This window comes from Cyprinus carpio, chromosome A2 (genome assembly GCF_018340385.1).
Source record: "Cyprinus carpio isolate SPL01 chromosome A2, ASM1834038v1, whole genome shotgun sequence".
Taxonomy (NCBI): Eukaryota; Metazoa; Chordata; class Actinopteri; order Cypriniformes; family Cyprinidae; genus Cyprinus; species Cyprinus carpio.
In genome coordinates, this window is record NC_056573.1 from 7,619,296 (window position 1) to 7,629,295 (window position 10,000).

A 10,000-nucleotide genomic window follows, 5' to 3' on the forward strand; every position below is an offset into this window, starting at 1 on the left:
CGAACCAGCAGGCTGGTCCATGCTTCAGCAAAGTTAGATTGTGCAGAGGACTCATCTGGTTCCATGGTCTTGTCCTGATGACCGTTTAGGAGACAAGGTCTTCATTGGGGATCTGTCTCTGGGGCTCATCTAGTTGTCCTGGTCTCCGCTAAAATTCAGGGCTGTAGAGGTCGTCTCTAGGTGCTGATCCACCATCTGGGCTGGATATGGACTGGATCTGGTGGCTACGGTGACCTCGGAAATAAAGAAACAGACTAATATTAGCGTAGATGCCATTCTTCTTACGATGTTTTTTGTGCCTGGCTGTCCTGGTGTTCAAAAGCCAAAAGGAGTACCTATGTATTTCGGACACAGCCAGTCAGTCACCGTACTGTAGTGCATTAATTTGTTACACAATCGTAGTGGCAACTGAATCAATGGAGTCACTGAATCATTCACCCAACAATTTGTTCAAAAACAGTATTGCTACTTTTGAAATGACGTACTGTTAGAGTAGGTGCTATGTTTGATGAAGAATAGTAATGTTCAGAATTGGTCAGCCAAGATGAGTTACTCTTTTCACCTTGTCTATAACATGCATTTTAAATGCCATGACCACTGTGACCACTTGTATTCAGATTTTGTCTAGACCCTCCTCACTTATTTTGTCATACTCTTACATCATTTACATGTGTAGGTTTAAATATGATCAAAGACTTCTGCTTTCCTGCCCCAAACCTATCTCCAGTAACAAAAGGGCTACTAGGTATTCCTGAAGGCACAGAAGTGCTGATTGTGATCAAGACCTGTAGGCCAACATGTGTATATATCGGTGGTCTGCTATTTGTCACACCTTTTGCACAGTGGGGAAAGGTAGAATTTGCTGAATAACATTTGGTTTTTAATCACATTGTCAAGGAAGGGGTAAAATAAGATTTTAACTGTTGCTCTGTCTCTTTTCTCAGCTGGCGATCTCTCTTCTTCACTGGGGCCCTAATATCTCCTTCACTGGGGCCCTAACAGACTAATATTAGCGTAGATGCCATTCTTCTTACGATGTAACAAGTACATTGTATGTTATTGGAAGTGAACTTTAGAACTTTCTATTGATCAAAGAATCAGTAATATTTCACAATATTACTGTTTTTGCTGTATTCTGGTCAGCAGAAGAGACTTTTTAAAAATGAACAAACAAACAAACAAACAAACAAACAAACAAAATAGTACTGGTCTAAAACTTTTGAACTACACTGTATATATATTGAATTTGATTGGCTGAGTTTTTTTCTGTTTGAATTAATTGGTTAGTCTGTTTGCATGTCAACACAGACTGTGAGTCTTTGTTCTGGAGTTATTACTGTGAGATTTTTCAGTGACTCTTTCTGCAGGTTAAATTTAAAAAAAAAAAAAAAAAATTAAATCACGTTGGCTGCATCCAAATAGGTATACTTCACTAGTATAACAGTAAGTGAGGAGAATAGCATTTCTGAATTCACATTATTCATAAAAAGATTTCCGGGTGAGATTCTGAAGCGTGCATCCAATGGACACTTTACACAGGAGAGAATGAATGGCTGTGAAGTGACACAACTTTACAGTTGCGAAGTAATAAATTAGAAGTCAGAAGTCAGAAAGAGCTTTATTGCCAAGTATGTTTGCACATACAAGGAATTCGTTTCACTGACAGAAACTTCTAGTACACAGAGACAACCACAACACAGAGATAATAAAAACAAGAGATATATGAAAAAAATACACATATGTATATATAAATAAACAAAAATAGACAACAACTGTATGTACAGGTGTGCTATAGATGGAATAGCATATATGTGGGACGGACTAAGAAGGGTTGTATCAAATAAATATTGCACTTATTATTAATGCAGAAAAATATTTAAATGCAAAGTTGGCAACACCAAAGCTCCAAAAGTATCAAAAAATGTATTATTAAAAAACTATTGCATAGCGTATGTGATCACATGTATCACATACGCTATGCAATAGTTTTTTAATAATACATTTTTTTTATACTTTTGGAGCTTTGGTGTTGCAGACTTTGCATTTAAATATTTTTCCGCTTGTTTTTTTTTTTTTGGTCGAGCACCCAGTTGAGATTGATGTGCGTGCTTTTGCCTACTTATTATTATTGCACAATGGGGAGAGCATTTAAATGTTCATGAGGTAGATTGCCTGGGGAAAGAAACTTTTTTTTGTGCCTGGCTGTCCTGGTGTTCAAAAGCCAAAAGGAGTACCTATGTATTTCGGACACAGCCAGTCAGTCAGCGTACTGTAGTGCATTAATTTGTTACACAATCGTAGTGGAAACTGAATCAATGGAGTCACTGAATCATTCACCCAACAATTTGTTCAAAAACAGTATTGCTACTTTTGAAATGACGTACTGTTAGAGTAGGTGCTATGTTTGATGAAGAATAGTAATGTTCAGAATTGGTCAGCCAAGATGAGTTACTCTTTTCACCTTGTCTATAACATGCATTTTAAATGACCACTGTGACCACTTGTATTCAGATTTTGTCTAGACCCTCCTCACTTATTTTGTCATACTCTTACATCATTTACATGTGTAGGTTTAAATATGATCAAAGACTTCTGCTTTCCTGCCCCAAACCTATCTCCAGTAACAAAAGGGCTACTAGGTATTCCTGAAGGCACAGAAGTGCTGATTGTGATCAAGACCTGTAGGCCAACATGTGTATATATCGGTGGGTCTGCTATTTTGTCACACCTTTTGCACAGTGGGGAAAGGTAGAATTTGCTGAATAACATTTGGTTTTTAGTCACATTGTCAAGGAAGGGGTAAAATAAGATTTTAACTGTTGCTCTGTCTCTTTTCTCAGCTGGCGATCTCTCTTCTTCACTGGGGCCCTCTTCCTGTGGTTCTGCTTTATTTCACTTTATTTTTTCTTTGTAATATTTTTCTTTGGTTATGTTTTAAATTGTTTATGTGTTATCATTGTTTATTTTTTTTTGTAATTAATTCTATTTTGACTGCAACAAAATACTGTTATTAAACCGTTTCAATTATAAATTATGTGATAACCAGTCTTGACTCAACATTAAATTTGAAGTGCTACCTATTGCAATACAATATAGTCCCATAATAGTAATGCTCTCCCACATATTTGGCTATTCTAACTGCACTTATTTCCATCAATGGTATAAGTAGCAGGGGGTGGTAATAGACAAGAAATGTAGCGTTTTATACCTTCGTGCTGATAATGTTTATTTATTCTTTTGGCAGTCCTACAGGCTGAACCACCAAATCCAAAATCCAATCCAATGGAAAATCCAAATGAGTTTAATAAACACAGGAAACAGAACAGCGATCTAAAACAGCGGTCTCCAACCTTGGTCCTGGAAGGCCAGTGTCTTGCAGAGTTTAGCTCCAACCCAAATCAAACACACCCAAACCAGCTAATCAAGGCCTTACTAGGTATACTTGAAACTTCCAGGCAGGTGCATTGAGACAAGTTGGAGCTAAACTCCGCAGGACAATGGCCCTCCACGACAGGAATTTGGTGTTGGTTGATTTTGATTTTTTATTTAACATTAATTAATTAATGAATGAAAGAGAACTGAAGTGAAGGATCGGATTATATATGTACAGTTGCAATCAAAATTATTCAACCCCCTTTGACCTGCATGACATTTTGCTGCAGAGAACTATATTTTATGTTGAAATGTAAATTATTGAATTAGTGAACTACTAGAGAAAGTTCCTTAATACAAGTTTGAGTGATTCTGAGAATGTGACATTGATTAATAGTTATTGATATAAGTTTGATTGTATATATTCATTTTAGAAATTATTCAACCCCCAAAAGTCAAATTTTGTGCAAAATCTTTTGTCCTTTAAAACCACCAATAAACGCTCCCTGTAAGTGCCTAGAAGCTTGGATAATTTCTTGTTGGAAAAAGCTTTCAGATCACTGATAAAGTGAAAGTGACAAGTGACATACAGCCAAGTATGGTGACCCATACTCAGATTTTGTGCTCTGCATTTAACCCATCCAAAGTGCACACACACAGCAGTGAACACACACCCGGAGCAGTGGGAAGCCATTTATGCTGCGGTGCCCGGGGAACAGTTGGGGGTTCGGTGCCTTGCTCAAGGGCACCTCAGTCGTGGTATTGCCGGCCAGAGACTCAAACCCACAACCTTAAGGTTAGGAGTTGAACTCTCTGACCACTAGGCCACGACTTCCCCATAATCTTTGGTTTTCACATTGTCACTGCTTTCTTCAAATTCAAACAAATATTTTCAATAATTTTTAATATAACTCAGTGATTGAGTTAAATCTGGAGACTGAACAGGCCACTCAAGTACATCCTATGACTGATCCCTGAACCATGCACAAGTAGATTTGAATGTATACTTTGGGATGGCTGTCTTGCAGGAAAGTCCATCGATCATCAGTTTCCGTCTTTGCACCAAAGGCATCACAATTCTAACCAAAATGGCCTGATACTTCAAAGAACCCATGATATCCTTCATACAGTCATGATTTCCACTACCTGCAACAGTAAAACATCCCAATAAAAGGACTGGTCCACCTCCAAGTTTGACCATGGAGATGGTGTTCGTCTGTTTATAAGCTTTGCCCTTTTTGCACCAGACCATACCACTGATCCATGGGTTCAAGTTTGGTCACATCACTCCATAAAACATTATTCCAGAACTCCACAGGTCTACCCAAATTAATTTTAACATGTTCAAGTTGGCCTTTTATGTTCTTCTTGGTCAAGAGTGGTATTCGGCAAGATGCCCCAACACGAAAGCCATACTTGTCTAGTGTTCTTCTTATACTCTGCATTGAAGTGTTTTTCCTCCTTTCATCAGCTCATCTTGTAAATCTTCGGCTGTACATTGAAGGTTTTTCTCAGTTGCTGTAAATAAAATGTATTATGATATTGTACTCTTTCTTCAACACCCTCAAAGGCTTTCTGGTACAACACATTTTAAGCTAAGGAATAAGGCTGACAGCTGTGGTGTCTCTAGGAACTTATAATGTCTTGGAAATCTTCATGTACCCTTAGACTTTCTAATGTAATAAAACCATTTATTCTATAGCTTTTGATAGAGCTCTGTTGAATTTGCTTACGTCAGAATATGCATGGGCTAAGTTTATGTATCTGTAACAGGTCAGGCTAATTATGTTTTTTAATAGTTTCTAAAGGCTTAATTGTGTTTTAAAACAATTTTGTTCCCCACCACACAAAAAAAGTTACTTAAAAACAGCAATGTTGAATAGAGGTTGAATAAAAAAATAAATAAAAATAAATTATATATTGACATTGATATGTAAACTGTTATAGATGCAGTTTTATAAAATCCTGGCTCTTCAGAAAAGCTTGTACTTGTGAAGTACTGCAGTCTCTGAGGGGTTGAATAATTTTGATTGCAACTGTACTTGCAGGGAGTAATCAAAGGAACATAGAACAGGTGTGAGCTAATCAGGATCTATGGAAACAAAGGAAACTAAGTCAATTAAAACACAGAACAAGGAAACACAAAAACAGAACCAAAGTTGACCATACACGTGACAATGGTCACAGACGTGCAGTTTCGTCTAAATATACAGTACATATGCTGTCTTAATATATAAGGACATGGACAAATAAATTTAATCTCCAATCACTTCACCAGCATTTCACAATTTCATTTGAGAAAACTATCATAATATAATATACAAGACAACCTGTCAAAATAAAAGTTTGGTTTAACCTGAAGACATTTTGACAGAAATGTATTAGTATAGTTCAGCAGAATTTACTTATTATTATTATTATTATTATTATTAACACTACTACTACAACTACTACTACTAAAACAAATTTTCTTCAGAGTTTTAATTTTAACAGTAAACCTATGTCATGCAGCACTGTGTTAAGCTAAATAAATAAAAAATAATTAAATAAGAGGGATTGTTACATTTTCATTTGAGTATATTTTAAAAGATAAAATTGTTAATGTTTTATACCTTAATTTCATTACCAGTCAGAAAATACATTTGCATTAAATAAAGTTTTATTAAATTGTTATATTGCATAAATTGTATGATTAAAATAGACATTTAAATGGTCCTTAGAAAATGTTCTCCTCTGTAAGGAGTCCCTGACACAAGCCTATTTCACAATCACATATGTGTATTGAAATATACATTTTTCTTTACCAGCACAATTATAAGTAATTGCATCATATATTCTATTTTTCATTCTAAATTGTATAAGAGTGGAAATGTGTAGCACTTGCTTGCACAATTGTAAGTGTGTCTAACCACTATCATTTCAAACCAGTGGAAGAATGTAAAAACACTGCAAAGATTTTGTTTTATATTCCAGACGCTGCCTCAGCCTCCATCGTTCATGCTTTCTCACCTTTTAGTCACTCTCTTTGCTTTCATTCCCATTCTCAGCGTGATTCCTTCAAACATTACAATTAAGACATGCATTTAGTCAGGCTCTTGCCATTATGAGAACAAACCCTCCAATATGCAGTCACGAAAAGCAAAATGGCAATCAGTAGCTCTATTGTTCAGTGGGTTTCAAAACTGGCACCTCAGCCTAACACTTGACTATTTTACCCTTTCAAACTCTCATTGCAATTTGAGGCAAGCTTCTCATAAGTTTCCCATTGATCTTCACTGCCTAAATACGAGGACGGCTGTGCGCCAAATAACGCTCCACATGAATTTTGAATTCTCATGAATATCGTGGATTGGTTTCCAGAATTTATTTTAGGTCCTGGGCACAAATAAATTTGTACTGCATTGCGATTTAGTCAAAGCTTGGGCTTAGACTTTGTCATGGAAATTTCATCCATGCAAGGCACGATAGTATGGAGAAGAACCAATTATTGTCAAAGCAGAACAAAAGTGGCTTTACATGCTCATTTATATGCTAGTTTGTTTTCTCTTCCATCCTCAATGCTCTGTCTCCATACGTGTTTTTCTATATCTCCTCTGGCCTTCATCTCTGAGAGCCTCTGTTGCTCAGTTTGTGGCAGATTAGTAATGCTTCCCCTCTGTCACGGACGGCAGAAGGAGAGAGACATGGTGCGAACGTGTGCCAGTCCTGAGCAGCTAACACCCAGTAGGGTCTCTGAGCATGTTCACCCATCACATAAGCACAAACAACTCCAGAGGCTATAGATACAATTCTGACTGCATCTTGGAACAAGTTGTTGATAATGATAAATTGAACTGTTTTTGCTGCATTTGAAAGGCATCTCCTTAATCAAAATGTTGCAAAAACGAAAGTAAGTAAATCAACTGATGTTAAAAATCTATTGTAGTGTTTTGGTTTTCAAATGTTAATGCATTATGTTCATAGTTAAAGTGATTAACTTCACCATGTAGTTGCTTGAACACCTAAAAGAACTGACATACACCAACTAAAAATAACCTCAAGCTGGTTAAAAGTCATTGTAACAAAAAAAAAAAAAAAAAAAAAAAAAAAGGCTTAGAAAAGTTAGGCGTTAGAGTTGATTGTGGATTTTTACATGTGCTTTAAGTATCTAAAATTCACAAATACATTTAAGGCCAAAGTATTTCACAGTTTACCAAACCCTAGTCTTCAATAACATGCCCACTTGTGAAAGAATATAGATGGATGTAGATGCTAAGAAATGCTAATGAAATTGAAATTGAGTTGCCATGGTGATGGTGATAAATCATTCTTATCAAGGTTATCCAATACTTTGCCTTCCTGATGTCTGAGGAATGTAACTGATCATACTAGACTAGATCTATTGATCCAAATTGGTGCACACAAAGATTTGTCGATTGTGCTGAAACACTCAAATGTCTCCGTCAACAAACTCACAGATGTTTGCTTCAGTTTCAGGTGTAATTAAAAGGTGGAGAGAATAATCATTAAGCCCTTTCGAATGCTTTACAAAGCAACAGGGCAAATGAGGTTTAGAGCAACTAAGCATTCTGTGAAACATAAAATGACTTCATAAAATCAGTCAGTTTGAGTTTTTCCTGCCAGTTACTTACATTAAACTAAAAATGATCTACTTATTATGTACTCACCCTCATGTTGGTAGAAACTCAAAGAATTTTTTCCTCTAGAAAAGTGATTTCTCAAACTGTGGTACAACCAGTGGCCCTGCAGTGTTGTCAGGTACACAACATGACTCTGGAAATGTACACTATTTGATTAAAATACATTTACATTTTGAAACTTTAAGTTATATTGTTTGTGATGTTCATGTTTTATCTTATACACTGATCAGTGATTAAAAACACTGAAAGGTGAAGTGAGTAACACTGTCAAATGGTGTATATTAGGCAGCAAGTGATGTCAGTTCTTGAATTTTATGTGTTGGAAGTAGGAAGAATGGCTCGTTTGGTCCAATCACACAGAAGAGCCACTGTAGCTCAAACTGATGCTGGCCACGATAGAAAGTTGTCAGAATACAGTGCATTGCAATTTGCTGCGTAGCCACAGACCACTCAGAGTGCCAATTATGACCCCTGTCTACTGCCAAAACAGTGCCTACAATAGGTAAGTGAGCATTAAAACTTGACCATGGAGCAATGGTAGAAGGTTGCCTGGTCGTTATGCTCTTTGCATTGTTCTGCTGGGAAACCTTGGGTCCTCGCATTCAAGTGGATGTTACTTTGAAATGTACCACCAACCTAAAATTTGTTGCAGACCACATACACCCCTTCATGGCAGTGGTCTAGTTCAGCAGGATAATGCACCTGCCACACTACATAAATTGCTCAGGAATGGTTTAAGAAACATGCCAAATTACCAAGATCTCAATCTGATTAAGCTTTTATGGGGTGTGCTGGACCAACAGATCTGATCCATGGAGGCGCCAACCTCAGAACTTAAACGATCTGCTGCTATTGTCTCAGTGCCAGATACCACAGGACACATTCAGAGGTCTTGTGGAGTCCAAACCATGATGCATCAGAGCTGCTTTGGCAGCATGAAGGGGAACCTACCCCTTATTAGGCAGGTGGATTAAATAATGTGGCTGATTAATGATATATACCATGCCCCCAGAAAAATATTTCAGAATGTTCTAAGTAAGTAACCAAAGGTGTAGTTAATTACATTAAAATTAAATATAACATATCTCGCCATTATTTTTCATTGTCAAAACAAGTAGTTATATAAAGAACCAGTAATTACGTTTGTAGAGGGGGCGTTTACACACACAAAAAAAAAAACATTTTCAACTAAAACCAGAATATTTGTTATACTTATTGGCCATTAATTTACATGGCAACAGTGTTTTGGGGCCTGAACATGTTAAATTTTGAAAACAGGTTTCAAAGCACACGTTTGTGCATGTGCAAAGTACACAATACCATTATAATCTCCACATAAACGGGAATTTGTGAAAACGGTGACATCATGTTCAAGTGTATTACTTGTTCTGTCTTTATGTATGCGCAGGCGTGTAGTGTTTCTTCACAACATGACATTGCCAGCTGGCATTCATAATACAGCCTTTTAGTAATTTTTGCAGATCCATGTGAATGGGGATCGTTTTGACAATTTTGTTGTCTACACATGAAACTTTTCAAAAATACAAATGAAAAACTTCAGTTTTTAGTACATCTTTGTCGCGTAAACGTACCCTGCACACTTGTCCAGTGCTTACAAACTATCATGCGGTGTGTGAATGTTCTAAAGTAAGTAAAGAACGGGCTGGTTACATAAGTATAGTTAATCATCCCTCGGCAGGAGTGAGTAGCAGCGCAGTAAGAGGCCATGCTTTGAGGGGGTGATGGTGTGGTCGCACCTACTCTTCCTTTCTGTTCATCTGCTCTCTCCATTCTGGCTCAGGCCTGGTGCCACAGACCTGCTGAGTGACAAACTTAAAGCCTACAATAGAAACAATTAGTCAGAGCAAAAAGAGACAGCGATCATGGCTTGCGAAGCACATTGTTTGAGGTCATTTGGAAACATTATGGAGAAAAAAAAGCATCTGTATAGTAGAAGCAGTAATACACCCCATTTACAGGCATAAACC